The 19,844-nt window shown below is 45.1% G+C and overlaps 2 non-coding genes across 2 annotated transcripts; both read right to left on the reverse strand.

Moving 5' to 3' along the window:
- Positions 1–4,696: 4,696 nt before the first annotated feature.
- On the reverse strand, positions 4,697–4,768 carry trnap-agg (transfer RNA proline (anticodon AGG)). Its single transcript has one exon. It is a non-coding gene; the product is annotated as a tRNA-Pro (tRNA).
- An 8,877-nt stretch (positions 4,769–13,645) lies between these two features.
- trnan-auu (transfer RNA asparagine (anticodon AUU)) lies at positions 13,646–13,719 on the reverse strand. Its single transcript has one exon. It is a non-coding gene; the product is annotated as a tRNA-Asn (tRNA).
- Positions 13,720–19,844: the final 6,125 nt, after the last annotated feature.

A 19,844-nucleotide genomic window follows, 5' to 3' on the forward strand; every position in this document is an offset into this window, starting at 1 on the left:
GATATGGTCGTGGGAGGAGAGGTAGGGGAAGTGGTGGAAGTAGGAATGGAGGATGGGTGTCTGGAGATGGATGGGGCAGGGACGGAGGAGGGGTATTACAGGGCATGAAGATGGAGGGGGAAGGGAGGTGGTGGAGATGGATGGGGTGGAGAGGGAGGACAGGGAGGAGGGGGAGGGGAGTGGGCGAGCCGGGGTACAACCGCCTGGGCCCTCGAAGGCCGGGATCCAGTGGCACCACGTCAGGCCTCAGCCCAACCTCAAGCCCAATTCAAGAGTTGTCCGCAGACCCATCCTTGATGTCTCTGCGATGGCGGAGACAGGAGGTGGGGAGGAAGCAGCAAGTGTTGGCAATGAGAATGTGGCAGAAAGGGCGGGGAAACTGTTGTGAGGACCGGAGAATTAACTTCACTCTTATGGCCATATACGTGATGGCATCTTTCGCCTCTTTAAATGCCAACGGGCTGAGGGACAGAGCGAAGCTCGGGGCAGTGTTAGCTCTGCTGGGGCGGACGGATGTTGTCTGCCTCCAGGAGACCTTCTGGGACGAGGAGTGTGTCCGGAAGGTGCGAGCACAGTGGGACGGGGAGCTGTTTTACAGCAACGCCTCCGGCCTGTGCAGGAGGGGGGTGGCTGTGCTGGTGAGGAGGGGAGTGTACGAGAGCGTAAGGCTCCTGCACCGCGACACGTAGGGCCAGCTCCTGCAGGTCTGTCTTGGGTTTCCTGGACAGTCCGTGCTGCTGAGCAACATCTACGCCCCCAATGGGGAAGCTGAGCGGCTCGCCTTCTTCAAGCAGCTGGAGGCGAGCTGCTTTCAGCAGCCAGGGCTGGTCGTCGGAGATTTTAACTGTGCACTGAGTGCGCTCGATGTCGCGGTTGGGATGACCTTTGAGCAGTGCTGCTCGCAGCTTCCTGGAGCGCAGTGCGGAAGCTCACTGGTTCGTGGATGCGTGGCGTCAGGCTTAGTGTGCGCGGAGGGACTTTTCTCGGCGGCAGGTCGTCGAAGGTGTCTTGAGACAGAGCCGGATCGACCTGTTGCAGGGGCACATGAGTCTCTTCCCGTGCCTGAGCCAGATGCGCTATGTGTTCATGACCCTGAGCGACCATGCTGTGCTTCACTTTTCTCTAGCAGGGGCACAGGAGGACCGGTGCCCCGGCCTCTGGTGCTTTAATAAGGCGCTCCTGGGGAGGCTTCATTCTGTCAGGGCATAGAAGACCTTATCCGGCAGCAGCTGCAGTGTCCCCTGTATAGGTCAGAAAAGCTGGTCTGGTGGGATAATCTCAAGTACGCCATCAAAGAGTTCAGTATCTAGTATGGCCTGTACCGGGGGCGGGAGAAGGCCAGGCGGGAGAGACAGCTTCGGGCTCGGATCACCTCAGAACTCGGGCTCCTGGCAGATCACGGCGGGGGCTGCGAGCTCTTGCTGGAGCTGAGGGGTGAGCTGCAAGCCCTGGAGGAGGAGAAGTGGAGAGGAGCCAGGGTGCGCAGCAGAGCCCAGTATCTTGCCAAGGGCGAGAAGAGCACGAGGTTCTTTTTCGGCCTGGAGCAGGAGAGGCAGCGCAGCTCCTTCATCGAGGAGCTGGTGGGAGAGGACGGTGTGCGGCTCTCTGCCCCCGAGGCCGTTAGGAATGAGGTGTTTTCTTTTTATAGCGCCTTGTTCTGGCCGAAGTGGTGGATGAGCAGCAGACCCGGGCCATGCTGGCCAGGGTGAGTACCTGCCTGTCACAGAGCGATCGTGAGCTCTGTGACAGTGCGCTGAGCTTGGAGGAAGTGCTTGAAGCACTTCGGGGCTCGTCTCCTAACAAGAGCCCAGGGTGGGACGGGCTCTCCTCCGAGCTCTACAGACACTTTCAGCAGTCCCTGGGGCCCCTCCTTCTGGAGGTGTTCCAGGAGATTGCCAGGACCGGCGCTCTGACCCCATCTATGAGAAGGGGGGTGATCTCTCTTGTCTACAAAAAGCAGGGGGATCCCTCCCTTTTGAAAAACTTTCGCCCGATCAGTCTGTTGAACACAGACTATAAGATACTAACTCGTGTTCTCTCCCTCAGGCTCGGGAAGGTTCTGCCCAGGATCCTGTCGCCTTCGCAGACCTACTGCGTCAAGTGGAGAGACATCGCGGACACGGTGTGCTCCATCAGAGATGTTGTGGACCTTATGCGGGAGCAGCCGAGGGGTGGATACGTCCTGAAACTGGACCAGGAGAAGGCCTTCGACAGGGTGGAGCATTCCTTCCTGTTTGAGGTCTTGAAGAGCTTTGGCTTCGGCGAGGCCTTCATCTCCTGGGTGAGGCTCGTGTACAAGGGGATCGTGAGCTGTGTCAAGGTGAATGGTTCCCTCACGAGCTTCTTTCCAGTGACCTTGCCTGGGGGCACCGCCACCTCGTTGATCTACCAATATGCTGACGACACCAGACTGACGTTGGCAGAGGTGGCGGAGATCTCGGCCATTTTAGAGGTGGTGCAGGCCTACTGCGCTGCCTCGGGCGCCAAGGTAAACTTGGAGAAGTCTGAGGTCATGCCGGTGGGGAGGGCAGACCTTGCCCCGCTCTTCGGTTACCCTTTCAGGGTTGAGACGGGTCACCTGAAGGTCCTTGGCATCTACATTAACGCTGATGAGCAGGCCACTGGGCTTCTCCTGTGGAAGGAGAAGCTCATTAAGATGAGGGCAAATTAAATCGGTGGAGACACAGGTCCCTGACCCTGAAGGGAAGGGTCCTGCTCGTTAACACACTGTGCCTGTCCCTCTTGTGGTACCCACTGTCTGTGATGCCTCTTCCTGAACGGGTAGAGAATGAGATTAGGCAACTGGTGGTGGGATTCGTGTGGGAGGGGAAGCCTCCGCGGGTCACTCATGACACCCTCATTGGGAAAATCTCCAGGGGTGGGCTGAAGCTGTGTGATGTAGGCCTGAAGCTGAAAAGCTTTAGGCTGAAAGTAGTGAAGAAGTTCCTTGACCTGGATAATGTCAGCATTTGGAAGATTGGTATGGGAAGCTACCTCGAGACTTGCGGGGGCTTGGGGCAGGAGACTCTCCTGGTGAGGCTGACTCCGGGGTTGATAAAACATCTGCCCTCCTTTTACAGGGAGGTCCTGCTGGCGAGGGGGTAGTTCATGTCCCAGCATGTCTCCTACACGCCGGAGACCCGGGCCCAGATTCTGGAACAGCCTCTGTTCCTCGACCCCCTGCTGGTGTCTCGATGGAACAGGCAGCTCTACGAGGCTGGCATATCCAAGGTCAAGGATCTTCTTTATGAAGTAAAGGACGGATTTCTGCCCACCCAGGCTATTGTCGACGCTGTGCGAGAGGTCGATGACGAGCTGCCTGTCAGTAAGATCCGTCAGGATTACGAGCAGCTCAAACTCGGTCTCCCGGACAGTTGGCTGGAGAAGCTCCATCTACAAGACGGGGCAGCAGGCCCGGCCTGGCCGGAGCTGAGGGTGAAGTGGGGGGACCGTGGGGTGGACCTCCTGGGGTTCACCACCAGCATGTTCTACAGGCTGATGGTGGCGAAACGCTTCAGAGTGCCGGTCTCAGAGGTGTTCTGGGGTAAGATCTTCCCCCAGCTCGAGCCAGGGCGTACTTGACGGATCTGCTGGATGGCCTGTTTCGCTCTGTTCGAGGAGCTGTTCTTGACGGGGTGCCCTGGAAAGAGCTGTTCCTCTTTGGGTACCGCGGGTCTGAGAGGGGGGTTAACGCCATTTTAGTGAACCTCCTCCTCAGCCTAACGAGGACAGCTGTCTGGGAGAGGAGGAACCTCATGATGTACAATGGCCTGAAGCCAGACCTTGTCAGGCTGTGCATTGCCAGGGTGAAGGACTGCTTCTCTCTCAGCCTGGCCTACTGCAGGGCTGAGAGGCGGATGGCCGACTTTCGCAGGATCTTCTTAAAAAATAACATCTTTGTGGACCTGCGAGAGGAAGGCCTGTACTTCCGGCTCTGAGATGGGGGTGTCTTTGAACAAAAGACACACACGGCTCCACCCTTTTCCACCCCTGAATAGCATTGGCGAGTTGAATAGCATTCAATTCACATCGAATAGCATTGGCCCCTGAATAGCCCCTGAATAGCATTGGCGTAGCTCAGCACTGGGCCACTGGGCACAATTTCCCACCGTTTCCAGAGTGTAGTGGTTATCACGTTATCACGTTAGACCGTTACACAGACAGTTTCCATGAGACGTTGGACTTCCGATATTTAGAAGGATCCGTTTTTCAAGAAACATTTAAATTGATTCTTTTATCAAGCTCGTAGTTTTCCTTCAAATCTTGAAAGCTCTCAGTGAGAACATCATAGGCTGCAGGACGCCCCGTAACTTGATTACTTCAACAGAAAGAAGAGCAGACAGCTCGACAAATATGTGAGGCGCAGAGAGCGCAAGGCGAGCCGCACACGTTTCGGTGGCTGAGAGAGGGCAGTTTTTGCTTCTGCATTTCCCAAGTAAGGACGCATGACAACAAGCGATCGCGGTGCTCATCTACGACACAGTGGTGATGAGTTTTCAGTACGTGTTCTTTTGAACGAGCAATGAGGTTGCCGCCTTGGACAGCTGACTGCACGCTCTCATTGTGCCACGTGATGAGAATTCACCAGGCTCGTTCAGTCATTAGTCACATTCCATCGTTTGCCATAAGCAGACGCTGCGAAGTGATGTGGATATCAGTTCCCAGTCTTGTGGAAGAGGAGGAAAAGAGCACACGAGGGCTCGTCCGGGAGTTGAACCCGGGACCTCTCGCACCCTAAGCGAGAATCATACCACTAGACCAACGAGCCACAGCAGCACTTTCCATTTCAATCTGTCAGCGAGCTTGAGGATGGGGAGAGGCGCCATTCGCTCGTCCAGTCAGACCTTCATCAATAAGTCAAGAAAGCTGCAATTACACGACTGCCTTGCAGACGAAGGGCAGTGAACTGTGCCCGGTAAGAGGGGAACAAGCGGCACTAGGTGACGCCGAGGCATAAGTCCCAGCGAGGGGGGTTGGCTTGTATGGTACAGCGCTTGCTTTGCATGTGGGAGATAGCAGGATCAATTCCCGCATCCTCCAGGTGTGTGCTTAGAGCTTGATGTGCCGAAAGGTGTCCTTTAGCCTGTGGTCCCGCCTTACATGGAGAGCATCGTGCAGCTGTCAAGCGTTTCGCAGCCACGCCCCCTTTTCATCTTCTCTCTGGCTTAAGCGTCACTCCGCCCCTCTCTCTTGACATTTCATGTCAGCATGTCAGAAGTCTGAGTGACATTTTTAATGGCTGAGTGAGGGCACGATGCTGAAGCAGAGAGGCCACTTCAGCCACAGAGACTTGTGCTAGGTGAGATCTGAAAGACGGACTCGCAACAGAAACAGACCAAAAATGTATCGGTGAGATCAAAAGGCAAATGCAACATTCAGCAGAGGGCGTCTAAAGATTAGGGAACGGGCGACTGAAATCCATGTGAGGCAAACTTTCCGGTGTGTGTACTGCAGCTGGGCTTGTTGGCGTAATTGGTAGTGCGTCAGTCTCGTCATCTGAAGGGCCTGAGTTTGATCCTCACACGGGGCAGGGCTGCTTCCTCTCTTGCTCTTTTCAAACACTTGCGGCAACTGTTCGCTCATAACCACGTCTGGAATGCGTGACCTTTACACGGGCGAGAAGCAACGCCGCATCCCTTTTCTAAAGAACATTCACATTCAGAAATAAGTCAAGAAATTTGCCATTACTTTCGCTCGCACTGCTGTCAGCCTGCCCATGTTGCCAAAGAAAGATTCACTCGGCGTCAACATGACAGAACAGCGATCACTTGAAAACAATGTTCCACACTCCGTAAGCAAGAACTTCAGTGTTTGCAGTCACCCGATATGCTGATAGTCAAAGGAGCGCAAAACACGAAGTGTCAAAAGACAAGATGAGTTGGTGGAAAGAGCGTTGAATTGATGAGCACAAAAGTTCAGCTCGTACAATAGGCAACGAAGGTCTCAGCGTCGTCATCGCACTTGAAAGGACTGCCTTGCAGACCAAGGGCAGTGGGCGGTGCCCGGTAAGAGGGGCAGAGGCGGTAAGACATGATGCCGAGACGCATGAAGCGAGGGGGATTAGCTCAAATGGTAGAGCGCTCGCTTAGCATGCAAGAAGTAGCGGGATCGATGCCCGCATCCTCCAGGTCTGAGTTTGGATCTCCGGAAGCCTGGTGCTCTCATTTAGCCTCTGCGACTTCTGACAGGTGCTCCTCTGTTGCGGAGAGAATGTCCTTCAGTTGTCAAGCATTGAAGGGTCACACCTAATTCCCAACCTCAGTCTGCACTGTGTGCGTCTCCGGCATTTTCTCGTCCAATTTGTCAGCTTAGCAAGTGAAAAGTATATCCGAGTGAAAACAGTGCTGAAAATACTCTCACGAATTGTTAGAAGACGTGCTTTTGATCATCGATTGCTTAACAATCACATTCGTTCGACTTGAGCCATCAAGCTCGTAGTTTTCCTTCAAATCTTGAAAGCTCTCAGTGAGAACATCATAGGCTGCAGGACGCCCCGTAACTCGATTACTTCAACAGAAAGAAGAGCAGAGAGCTCGACAAATATGCAAGGCGCAAAGAGCACAAGGCGAGCCGCACACGTTTCGGTGGCTGAGAGAGGGCAGTTTTTGCTTCTGCATTTCCCAAGTAAGGACGCATGACAACAAGCGATCACGGTGCTCATCTACGACACAGTGGTGATGAGTTTTCAGTACGTGTTCTTTTGAACGAGCAATGAGGTTGCCGCCTTGGACAGCTGACTGCAAGCTCTCATTGTGCCACGTGATGAGAATTCACCAGGCTCGTTCAGTCATTAGTCACATTCCATTATTTGCCATAAGCAGACGCTGCGAAGTGATGTGGATATCAGTTCCCAGTCTTGTGGAAGAGGAGGAAAAGAGCACACGAGGGCTCGTCCAGGAGTTGAACCCGGGACCTCTCGCACCCTAAGCAAGAATCATACCACTAGACCAACGAGCCACAGCAGCACTTTCCATTTCAATCTGTCAGCGAGCTTGAGGATGGGGGAGAGGCGCCATTCGCTCGTCCAGTCAGACCTTCATCAATAAGTCAAGAAAGCCGCAATTACACGACTGCCTTGCAGACGAAGGGCAGTGAACTGTGCCCGGTAAGAGGGGAACAAGCGGCATTAGGTGACGCCGAGGCATCAGTCCTAGCGAGGGGGGTTGGCTTGTATGGTACAGCGCTTGCTTTGCATGTGGGAGATAGCAGGATCAATTCCCGCATCCTCCAGGTGCGTGCTTAGAGTTTGATGTGCCGAAAGGTGTCCTTTAGCCTGTGGTCCCGCCTTACATGGAGAGCATCGTGCAGCTGTCAAGCGTTTCGCAGCCACGCCCCCTTTTCATCTTCTCTCTGGCTTAAGCGTCACTCCGCCCCTCTCTCTTGACATTTCATGTCAGCATGTCAGAAGTCCGAGTGACATTTTTAATGGCTGAGTGAGGGCACGATGCTGAAGCAGAGAGGCCACTTCAGCCACAGAGACTTGTGCTAGGTGAGATCTGAAAGACGGACTCGCAACAGAAACAGACCAAAAATGTATCGGTGAGATCAAAAGGCAAATGCAACATTCAGCAGAGGGCGTCTAAAGATTAGGGAACGGGCGACTGAAATCCATGTGAGGCAAACTTTCCAGTGTGTGTACTGCAGCTGGGCTTGTTGGCGTAATTGGTAGTGCGTCAGTCTCGTTTTCTGAAGGGCCTGAGTTTGATCCTCACACGGGGCAGGGCTGCTTCCTCTCTTGCTCTTTTCAAACACTTGCGGCAACTGTTCGCTCATAACCACGTCTGGAATGCGTGACCTTTACACGGGCGAGAAGCAACGCCGCATCCCTTTTCTAAAGAACATTCACATTCAGAAATAAGTCAAGAAATTTGCCATTACTTTCGCTCGCACTGCTGTCAGCCTGCCCATGTTGCCAAAGAAAGATTCACTCGGCGTCAACATGACAGAACAGCGATCACTTGAAAGCAATGTTCCACACTCCGTAAGCAAGAACTTCAGTGTTTGCAGTCACCCGATATGCCGATAGTCAAAGGAGCGCAAAACACGAAGCGTCAAAAGACAAGATGAGTGGATGGAAAGAGCGTTGAATTGATGAGCACAAAAGTTCAGCTCGTACAATAGGCAACGAAGGTCCCGGCGTTGTCATCGCTCTTGAAAGGACTGCCTTGCAGACTAAGGGCAGTGGGAGGTTGCTGTTTTGAGACGGAGGCATTGGGATGGTGGGCCGAGATCTATTCTTCTTAAGGAATTCTTCATCGTGAAAGATTGGTCCACAGGTCTTCCAAAGAACTCGGGGAATCATGTGCTACTGAATGGAGTGAAGTGCTGAAACACATGACATGCCCCCTTGATCTCACATGCACAATTCTGCTGCAACACGCACAGCTACCGTCCACACCAGGCAGTGGGGCTTCAGCAGAATTTGCTACGCCACCTGCAATTACATATCCAGCTGCACACATATACATGGCCCTTCTTTCCTTTTCAGGATCTCAAAAAAAAGCATAGTGTGGTTTTCCTGCCACCTGATTGACCTCATCTCCCTCAGAATGTGCCCCGCCACATTCATTGCTGAAGCAGGACGGAGGCTAACGGACATGTCAGAACAGTGAGGTTCAACGATCTCTCCAAAATATTGTGGTTGTAGTGGAAGAGATATGTTTTAAATTGTACCTTGGTATTTCATACTCTCTCTAGAATGTTATCCATTTCTATTTTATTTTGACAGGAACTGTTAAAAGGCTAATGACACTAGATGAAAAGAGAAGAAAGAAAACACAACATTTCAGCCGTGGAGGCTTCTTCAGGTGTGAGGGCTCCACGGCTGAAATGTTGTGTTTTCTTTCTTTTCTTTTAAGCATGGAATAGACCTATTACTTGTTCCTTTGTAACCTACACATGGTGATGCAGCTCCCCACCTAAACTGCAAATGATACTAGATGCCTGGTAGTTTGTGGTACTTGGTTATTGTCTTATGTTTGCTCAAACTGCATATGTGTTGTAGCAGCGATGCTTATTAATAAGAAAGAATTAAGTGTTCTGAGCCTTCCCAAATGAGGCCCCATCTCTGTTCATCTCTGTGGTGCAGCTACAGAGAAACTATTCATGCAGGCTGATTTAAGGTTTCCTTTGATAAGGGACAGCTCCCAAAGGGGGATGCACTTAGCTAAGCCTGGCTATCATGATCAATGGTCATCCATTGGCGCCTATCTGTCTAGGGAGTGCCAGATGGACATCTGGACTGCATTCCTAGGTGTCAGGAGTAAATAACTCATATCTCACCTTGATCAACCAATCAGGGACTGGTAGGGCCGTGTAACCCACGTGGGACTCTCATGCCCATGGAACTTTCAGCCAATCAACGAGCTGAAGTTCCTCCAGGTAAAAACAGGAAACACAGAGAGCCTGTAGTAAGATTCAGGAGAATTCTGTGGACTTTTCTAAAGGGAATTCAAAGGAGAATTCCAGGGCAGGACGGCCCAGGAGCAGAAGGCTCCCAAGGGCAGGACATTCTCGCAGAGCGCCTCCTGACCATCCTGAGACTCAGCCTGGACAACCACGGAATGGCCAGTGTGTCCGAGTGCCAGAACTTTCCTTTGTTCTAAGAGTCAAGAGCGGAGGTTAACCAGAGGATCCACCTGAGGTTAGCACCAGTAGCAGGCCTCGTGAACAGGTCAGAACTGTGGACAGCTGAATCACTATTCAGAACTAGCGCTTCATCAGGAACGAACCAGTCTTCTTCCTGACTTGCTGGGACCCACAGTCATCTTTTCTCCTGTGCGCAAACTTTGCTTGTTAAAGCCAACACTAACTAGCCGGTCAGTGAGCATCTGCAGCGCACCATCGCAAGCCGCACAGTACAGGCAACAGGCACCGCACTGGCACCGAGCCAGAGAGTGCGGATTGGACAGCAACAGCCTGCAACTGTTTCTTTGAGTCAGCAGGAGATCTGAATCCCCAGAGATTGGATGAGTATTCACTTATTACTTCACTGCATTACTGCTCGAGAATTCAATTGTTATCCCAACCAGTTGATATCAATTTAATTCCTAAGAGTTATGTACTTGTTTTGAGTATCTAATGTAGAAGTTATAACCAAGTTCATTTATGAAACGGTCTAAATGAATGATATACTGAATGTATGTCCCTCTTGGTTTGGAACTCTTCATGATTTAATATATACCTTTTGTATTCTGCTAACCCACACTCTTAAGATCTGTTATGTTTATATGCACATTTTATGTATTAATAAGTGTATTAGTATCTGTGTGTGTGCGTTAATGAGTTAACCCGCAAGGTCGGTTTTCTAATAGCCATTGAAGAATCATTTTGTGACTTACTGCTACAATTAATAATTGTCCCAGTAAATACACAAAACCCCTACACACGCATGGAAACCAATATTTACCTGCTAATCCAGAATGCAGCAGAGAACAGTTGGACAGAAGGTTAGTATCTGTCGATACTGCATCACAGAAGTCAGTCTCTTCCCCCTCATTATGCAGGCTGACTTGTTCACGATGAACTGTCCTCCAGTGACAGTCAGCTGCAATCACTGATTCAGACATGGTGTTGATACACTGACGGCACTTTGGCTGATTTGGTTAACATGCTTTCCTCCTTAAACAGGAGATGCTGAGTTCAAATCCCAGCAGTGCTTTTCTTCCTGTCTTGTCTTACAAAATGTATCACTATGGATGATTACGTACAGCTTGATTTTGTTTAACGCAAGTTTTCATTTTCTTTCTGGAACAACTTGCTTTTCATGAAATCCATACAGCTTGTGAAAGATGAAATACAACTATTGCCTTGTATATCGCAGGCTGGTAAGAAAAAAGCATTATTTTCTTTTTTTTAAGCTTGCAAATGGAGAAAAGGGACACACGTGAGTCTCTGTTAATTGAAAGGTTAGTGGTTTGAGCCCACCCAGAAATGCACTTCTCATTATTGCAATGTAAACCTCATCTCTACTTATTCGGATTTCTTAGCAAAACCTTAACCCACTTGATATTTGCAAGAAATGTGAATGTTTTTGTTAAACAATTAAGTATGTAAGTCAATATCACTGGGAATGGCCAATAATGACCAACATTCAAGGACATCATATTCAGCCAAGGACTTTGATCTTCGAACGGCTAGCAGAAGAATTCTCTCGATGCATCCTTAGTTAGAATATTTAAAATTACGACACAGATTTCTTGGAGAACTTGACAAGCAAAAAAGACAGTTGGACAGCATGATTATGCTAGGACTGTACATTTGTATTTTAATACTTTTGTATATTTATCTTAATTGTAATATACATGTAACCATAAATGCTGTTCTATGTAAATACATTTTGTTGTATTTTATCATATTTTAGCTGAGGGCACAAGGGGGTCTATTATACCTTCCGAAACTTCCAAGACAACTATAACAGAGGCTCATATTTTAATATAATTTGCTTTAAAAGAAAACTACAATTTGTACGATATCAACCCTCAATATCGACGTTCAAATGAAGGATTTAAAGAAGCAACAGCGATAGGAGAGTACATTGATTTTGGACCAATGTTTGCATCTGAACAATCCTTCCTCCTGGAAAGAAGAAAAAACAGGTATGCTTTGAGTCTCATGATGATGCTCTTCTGGATAAAAAAAAACAGTGCAAATTTGTTTCGGATGTATTTTGGATAACATTATAACTGTCATCGAAGAGAAATTTGATCAGTTGAATGCAGTCAAAACTTTTGACATTTTATATGATGACAGGACGTACATTTAGGACTCAGTACCGATAACGCTGCTGATATTGATGGAGTATAAATTAAGTGTATTGGTAGTTTTATCTGAGGCAAGAAGTACTAGAACACCTCCTATAAAAATGTTAGGATTCAGAGCAAGAAATATTTTTCCACCTCACCCAATGGTATTGCATTAACGAGGCTGAATCTGGCTTCTTATTCGCCAGCTTCTTCTTCTGCCCTAAATGCTGCTGCTGTGATGTTATGCCGCCTTTCACCTGTAGATGGCTCTTTACAGTAATTTTTAAAAGTACTAATCGGGATGGATTACTGTATTTATCCTCAGTAAAGGGGAATATGTAAGTGGCTATCCAAATATAATTTTTGTGTGAAACACATTTCAGAAAATTGTAAACCAATTTTCAAAACTCACAATAACACAAACACAATAAGTAAATAAGACAAAGGCAAAACATAAGTTCACAGGCACTTTCTGCATATTTACCACGACCTTACCTTCTGATCATCAAAAGTCTTAAAATCTTGCATTTTACAAGAACTTTTTAATATAAATGGGACATTTAGAACATGGCATATGAGAATATATGGTTAACCGAGGATGAGCAACGGGTGATGGCACTTTCTGCTTCTTGCTATAAACCTACCCCCTGGTTATAAAAACATCTAAAAATTATGACACTGAGGTGTGAGAGACAATGGAACAGACTATCAAAATCCTGAACTTTAGGAAATTTTACAGTACCATTTTTTCAAATATGACCCTGTGAACATGGCATGTCCCTCCTTCCTCATTACCAAAACATCTCAATGTTCCGACACTATGTACATTGGTAATTACAACACTTCACTGTTGCATTTCTGAGTTGTGACATTGTGAACATGGCATGTTAAAGTATATAGAAAATCTAGATCAGAACAGGCTAAATGCAATTCATAGTGATTTATCATTTTCTGACTTTCTAAATGAAAAACATTTTTTTTCGATGATTATGACACTTCGGTATGACATAAAATATGCTTCAATGACAGAATAAATAATCATGGAAAAAATACCCACAGTGGACATTCATAGTTGTGATTATAGGAATGTTAAATATCAGGTGAGTAGCTGCGTCAGCATGCGTAGGCTGCAAAGGAACAAGTAAAGGGTTATTCCATGCTGAAAAGAGAAGAAAGGAAACACGACGTGTTGGCCGTGGAGCCTTCTTCAGGTGTTAGAAAGACAGGGCAGTATGCAAAGATAATTTTCTTTTTATCTTTGCTGACTGCAGTTTATCTTTGATGACAACATCAAAGACATTAAGGAATTCTTACGGCTAACAGCTCCACATCAACTTCCTTTTATAACTAACCTCATCAGTTCTCTCAACTGCACTCTTCCAGTTTCTCACTTCAGAGAAGGATAAAAAACTCAATCATCCTCAACAGAGAAAAACCATCAACACCCCTACCACCTCCACCAATCCTAACTTTGTTGTTACTATACCCTCTGACCTTTCCCTTTCACCCCTTTGCATCCTCAGCTAACATATTTTAATATTACAACACAATTACAATAGATTGTACAGTATTTACAGTTTAAAATTAAGGTAAATATGTCCAAATATCAAAATCCAACTGCACAGTGCTAACAAAACAATGCTTGTCAACTTCTCAAACAAATCTGCATTGTATTTTTAAAATATTTCAGCAGAAGATGTGATGGGAGTATAAATGACGATTCGACGATCATTTTTCTTGGGTGAATATGGTTTTCTGGGGAGTTGCGATGTTGGGCATTATTGTACATTTTTGACAAGTGTTGAACAGTCACATTTCCTACAAATATTAAAATGGCTATGGTTTAGCTGAGAAATCCAATCGACCTATGTGAAAACAATGTTTACATCGCAGAAGAAACCCATCCCTGGGTGGACTTGAACCACCAACTTCTCAGTTAATAGCCGAACGCGCTAACCGATTGCGCCACAGAGACTGACTGGTGGAGTCTTTTCTCGAATCAAAAAAAAAAATCTCTTACCGTTTATTTTGCCAGCCGGTAATATTTCTTCTGCACTGATAACCAAGAACTGAATTTCATGTTTCGCAAGCTGTGTGAATTTCATCAAAAACAAGTTTTTGAAAGGAAATGAACACATGCATTTAACAAAATCAAGCCCTTTGTGATTGCCCGAAATGGTACGTTCTGTATTACAAGATAGGAAGAAAGACACGGCTGGGATTTGAATCACAGTTCTTTTGTTCAATAAAGAGGCACTTTAACCAACTAGGCTACAGTGACAGGACCACCATCACCTTTTACAGCCTCTTGGACACACCGCTCTGAGACATCTGCGTTCAGAAAGCGCTGAACCTGCTCTCAGAGCAAATTGCCTCTTTTACATACAGTAGCAGCCCCGACACTGAGAAACGAAGAGAACTGGCTTTTATCTGGCATTTTTCATGTCCAATGCGTTTGACATCTAACAAGGGCGACAAAGTTCTTCTGCAACATTATTTCTTCTTCTTTTTTATTTCTGTACGCTTTGATAAAAAACTAGAAATCGTGCAAGGGAAAAATGTCTTTTTTTCATAGAGAAAACGTGGACCGGGAAGTGTTGTGTTGAGAAGAAGTGATTTAACATGATACGTGACCTAATTTATCGGAGCAAATGCTCACCCAGCAAGGTCTGGAGAAGTTGGAGAGCCTGGTGGATGTGATAATTATACGGGGTTGTGGAAGAAAACAGTCTTTCTTTGAATTCTCAATCAATCGGAATTTCAGTGCGAAACATAAACCCTTTGTGTGATTTAAAGAGATAATATTTTAAAACTCATAAAAAATCAGAAAACACGTTTCTCACTTTGAAATTTTAGACGGGGCGGTATATTACTAGTAGCGACACTGAGCACACTATGGGGGAATTCCGGTTATGTGAAATACCAGCAGTTTAATAAATAACGCATCTGATTTTGGATCATAAGATTGTAGGTCCGACTTCTACCTGGCTCGTGTAAATTTTATTCAAGCTCCACAGTAATAGATGTCTATTATGTAATGAACCGCACCTGAAAGCAAACATTGGGTCTGTTTCCTTTGTTTTCCAGCATGAAATAGCAAATCGTTACAAAAAGTACCTGCTAATGTCCAATAGCGTTTTTTTTTTCAAATTACATTTTCAGGCTTCAGACACTTTTTAATAAAACAAAAGTGTCCGGAAACTCCCTAACTTTCAGGTTTGCTTGAACCTGTATTAAAAGAAGTTATTTGAAACTTCCGGGATCCCATTCTCTGATGTAGCTGTCTCTAAAGACGGATGTGATGTTTCGCAGATGTGAACTGTGCCTTCTCTCTTGTGTTCAAGGGTATTCGCTGTGTGAGATCCTAACTGTATGTCCAGTAGGGCTCTATTTTGTTTAGATTATGTTGTGTACAGATAGAACTCAACTGCATGGTGTGAATTCTGTGTTCAGGACGAGCAGAACCTGAAAAACTAAAAGTAGACCTCAATGCAATTTGAACACGCAGCCTTCTGATCTTTAATCAGACCACGCTACCTTTGCACCACGAGGTCACGACTATCAGCTAATTTGAATTCCCGAAAGGAGACAAATCAGCTTCACAAAAAATTCTGTGAAGAGCGCCGCTCTTCTGAAGAGAGTCTCTTCATCCCAGACCACATTTTATTCTTCCTGCGCAGCTGATGTGCAGGTGTTGTTCTCAATAACAGATCCAGGAACACTGACTGTTTTTCTATTTTTTTTAATTAAGTACCCCATGGTGCAACGGTAGCACGTCTGACTCTAAATCTCCAAGTTCATTTTCAAAGTATATCAGAGTCAACTGATACTGATGAGGTTTTGCTGCTACTGAACCCGCAGTCTTCACCTTAAAGTTCAATTCCCCAAGCCTTCTGACCTTATATGTCCATCCCTTCTCGTCAAAACTCATATTTTCACAGAGTACCCTACAGAAATCGCAGTATAGAATGAAAAACTCAAGTAGATCTCGGCCACTGTTGGTGATTTTCCTTTAAAAATTTATCTCCTGAAATTTTACGGAGTGTATCACTTTCACTGAGACCGAGGAGTGTTAAGCTGTACATGAGTCTTTGTGGCTCGGTTGTTAACAAAAAGGGTGGTGGTTTGAGCCCTTCCAGGGACGCTATGAGCCTTTTAATGTACACACCCGTCTCACTTTATCTCCACAGCCTGTCTCCACTGCAATCAAATACAGAGCCCGCAGTGGTCAGTAAGCTCGCATATATAGCTCACTGTGTATATAATGAAGAAGCAGAGGTTAGTTTCTTATCTGCGCGTTACAGGGCCTTATGCAACTCGTACCAACAGCTGGGGTTTGATCCCTACACGGGCTATTAGTTGAAAGGTCATTGTAAATGACATGTAAGAGATTTATAGATAGATACTTTATTGATCCCGTGAGGGAAATTAATCAAGCTTATCCAGCTGGCTTTTATGTTTCACACTAAATTGCGATCTTGAAACCAAAATAGTTAGAAATATGGAACACAACCGTTGTTCCCCAAGAAGGAAAGCTGTTTAACACTGATGACACACCTTTTTATTTAACCCAGATTGTGAAGACAACTCTGCCCTATCAAAGGAAAATGTTGCACAAAAGTTGGAAAGCACACTCTGAATCCATCTGTACTGTATATTTGATTTCCGCGAACTGTTCAAGGCTGCTTGGTGCTTCGCAAGCAAGTCATTTCAGGGAAGAAACTCAGTTTAGAGAACTACTGGTGCATTTTCACTCATTGAATTTGATCTTTGTACTCTCTTTTCATTCTCAGCTATAATATTTCAAAATTACAGTTCGGATTTGTTGGAAAACTTCACAGGCATTATTAAGTTAGGACTGTACAATTGTATTTTAATATCTTGGTATATTTACCTTCATTTTAATATGGATGTAACCATAAATGTTGTACTTTTGTCGTACTTTTTAAAACATTTTAACTGAGGACGCACGACAACTATTATACCTTCTGATACATGCAAGATATCTGTAAACGAAGATGTAATTACAGTTAAATTGGCAATTAAAAGAAAACCACAATTTGTATAATATTATTTCTCTATGTCGATGATCAGTTGAAGGATTTGAAGAAACTATATATTATTCCTCGATATCGATGATCAGTTGAAGGATTTGAAGAAACAGCGGCAATAGCAGGTGATTTTGGTTTTGAACCCATTTTTACACCTCAATAATTCTCAAAAAAAGAAAAGACAGGCATGTTTTGAGTCTCATAATGATCATCTTCTCGATCCAAAGAAACATATAAATTTGATTCCTTCCGTAGTATTGGGATTTTCTTACGAAGATCTCACGAAGTATTGCCAGGATCTATATTTAGCATTCGGTAGCGATAACACTGCTGATATTGATTGAGTAGAAATCTATGATGTATTGACAACTTTATCTGAAGCGAGAAGTCCTAGAATGCTGCCTATGAAGTGTTAGGATTCATACCAAGATATACTTTTTGTTTTCAACCCAAAATGCTGCTATTGCATTACACATTATATGAACATTACCAGTTTTGGTAGCTTCTCTGCATGATTTTTCAAAACTGAAACTAATTACAAAATTACTTAAGATCAACCATTACAAACAATTATAAATCAGGGCTAATATTAATATCAACTGATGTTACTACAGAAAAAAAGATTTAACTGAAATATGAATAAGACTATGCAAGCCTAAAAAGTAGAACAATTCAATTTATTTAACTTTTTTTTTGAGAAATGGGCTCACACACCGGAAGACACTAACGTTTCTCTTCGTTAGAGTATGTGAATAACGGTTTAACCCAAAATGTTTGGAGTCCAGAGGGAGGACTTGCTCGCTGAATGATCTCTCAAGAAATCCCTGGTGAGATTCAACAGGTGTTTTCTTCAACAGCCACTAAAAGTCTGATGACCTTCTCTGGATTTCCTGAATATGACGTAAAATTAGTTCAAATCATTTGGTAGTTAACAGAACGAAATGCTTTGGAGGTACATTTAAAACAGCAGAGCAAGACTGTAGCACTTCATGTGTGACTGAATTTAATTGTGTAAACCTGGCTCTCTATGAACACGAGCAAAGAGTTCTTACTCAACAGAAGATTGCAATGTGAGCACAATAATTTAAGACATCTAGAGATGCCAGAGATTGAACTCAGGACTTCATACATGAAAAGCATGCACTCCACCACTGAGCTACATCCCCTATTGCACAGATGGTGGAACTGACTTAAAGATGTGCATATGTTCACTGACCACAATCCACCCTTCATGAATAATTGAAATGAATAATTTATTTTTATATCCAGTCACATGGGCGACGGTGGTTGATTCTTCAACGGGGGAGTGCGTTTTTCTACCTCCTTACTCGACTGTCTTTCAATTATGTTTTCTTTGAAACCTTTTTGCATCTTTTAAGTGCTTGCGATTAAATTACACATAGAAAAACAGCAGTACAGTTGATGTTCATGGACCGATGCACACAACTCCAGTGATAAAGCCCTTTTGTAAATATTGTAGAAGAACGTTAAAGGGCGAAACAACGCTCCAACCACGTGAATGGTAACAAGAAGGATCGTGTTCTTATTTAATATGTGCTTTTGAATTGCCTTGTCAATACACACAGGCTTTAGAGATGGACAAATAATTTACAGTGGTGTTTGTAAACAAAGATGGAACATGTTATTTCTATACCAGGAAGAAAGGAGCAGACTCTTAAACTTTAAGAGACAGAAACAACACCTCATCACAGCTAACACTAATTAAAACGACATCACAACAGAAGAGTGAAGCCTTGAGTGAATCAAATTAGTTTTTGTTGGTCATCTGTGTCTTCATAACTTTGTAGGTGAGAGAGAGGATTGCGAAAATGTGCAGGTGCTTCTCAGAAGTGCGTTGGTGGTATAGGTTCCTTCAAATAACTGAGCCAGTGCATCCCCAAATCTTTTCAAGATGATCTGTGATCTGGTAACACTCCTGAAACTAACATTCGAGGTAGGAAGTGTGCTCTTAAACAACAAAACACTCAAAAAGGAAGAAGCAGATCTCTGTACACAAGACGGTAGTGCGATATTAGAATTTCAGAGTTCTTGACAGATTCAGGCTCCTTCTCAGAGGTCCTTGCTCGCCAAATAACTTTGCATCTGAGGAAGAGCACCACGGAAAAAACCCAACTCAACAAGAGAGCGCGTTGGTTGCTCTTGCTCTTAATGCAAGGAGCTGTTTTTTTTTCCTCGCAATAATAATTATTAACCAGAAACAGCAGCACAGGTAGGTCGCATTTGTGATTATATTACTTCTCTGCTTCAGCAAGGTCAATAAAAGACTCTGAAAGTAGTAAAGCAAAACTGAACTCAAAATCATATTAGGAATTCTGAGCGATATCTCCATACAGGTAATCCAACAGAACGTTGAAATATTTGAATATCATCTCTCTGTATATTGCGCTGCTTTTAACCTAGAGTAAAACTATTGGATTGAAGGAATGCTAACCGCTGGGTTAAAATGTATAGTTGTTATTTGGAGAAATCTGTAAACTCGTGATCTTATATATTTTAAAAGACAGCACAGGAAAAAACAGTGTTGATTATTTTCCGGAGACGGAGCACTGATGACCTATCCGAGCTAATCGATAAAACCCACCCAGTGGATACTCTAGCAGAACGTCAAAGAACATTCACCTTTGTATCCAAAGAAACCACAGGAACAACATCAGGAAGCACAATCAATTCCCCTTTTAAATCTTTCCTGTAAGGTATGCTATGTGAATTCATGAAGTTAATCCTCTGATCTCTTTTGATCACGAACAAAGTACTTCTGATGGAGCGCTATGTTCAAAGATTTAATAAGCTTTACCCCTGCCAACGATTCGGCGTGAAGAATTAAAAGTTTCACAGACAAAAGCAGCTCACCACCACAGCCAATATTAAATGTACTTGCCGGTACACTATCATGTGCACTGCCTCAAAAGTGATCTTGGCAGATGTTGTTCCCTACATAAAGCTGAACGTGCCAAAGAGAATTTCTGTTGAGAAAACAAAATATTTTTTCTGCCTTGATGTTAAGCCTGTCTTTTAGAAAGTTTATCTC

This window comes from Lepisosteus platostomus, chromosome 5 (assembly GCF_059453375.1).
Source record: "Lepisosteus platostomus isolate fLepPlt1 chromosome 5, fLepPlt1.hap1, whole genome shotgun sequence".
NCBI lineage: Eukaryota > Metazoa > Chordata > Actinopteri > Semionotiformes > Lepisosteidae > Lepisosteus > Lepisosteus platostomus.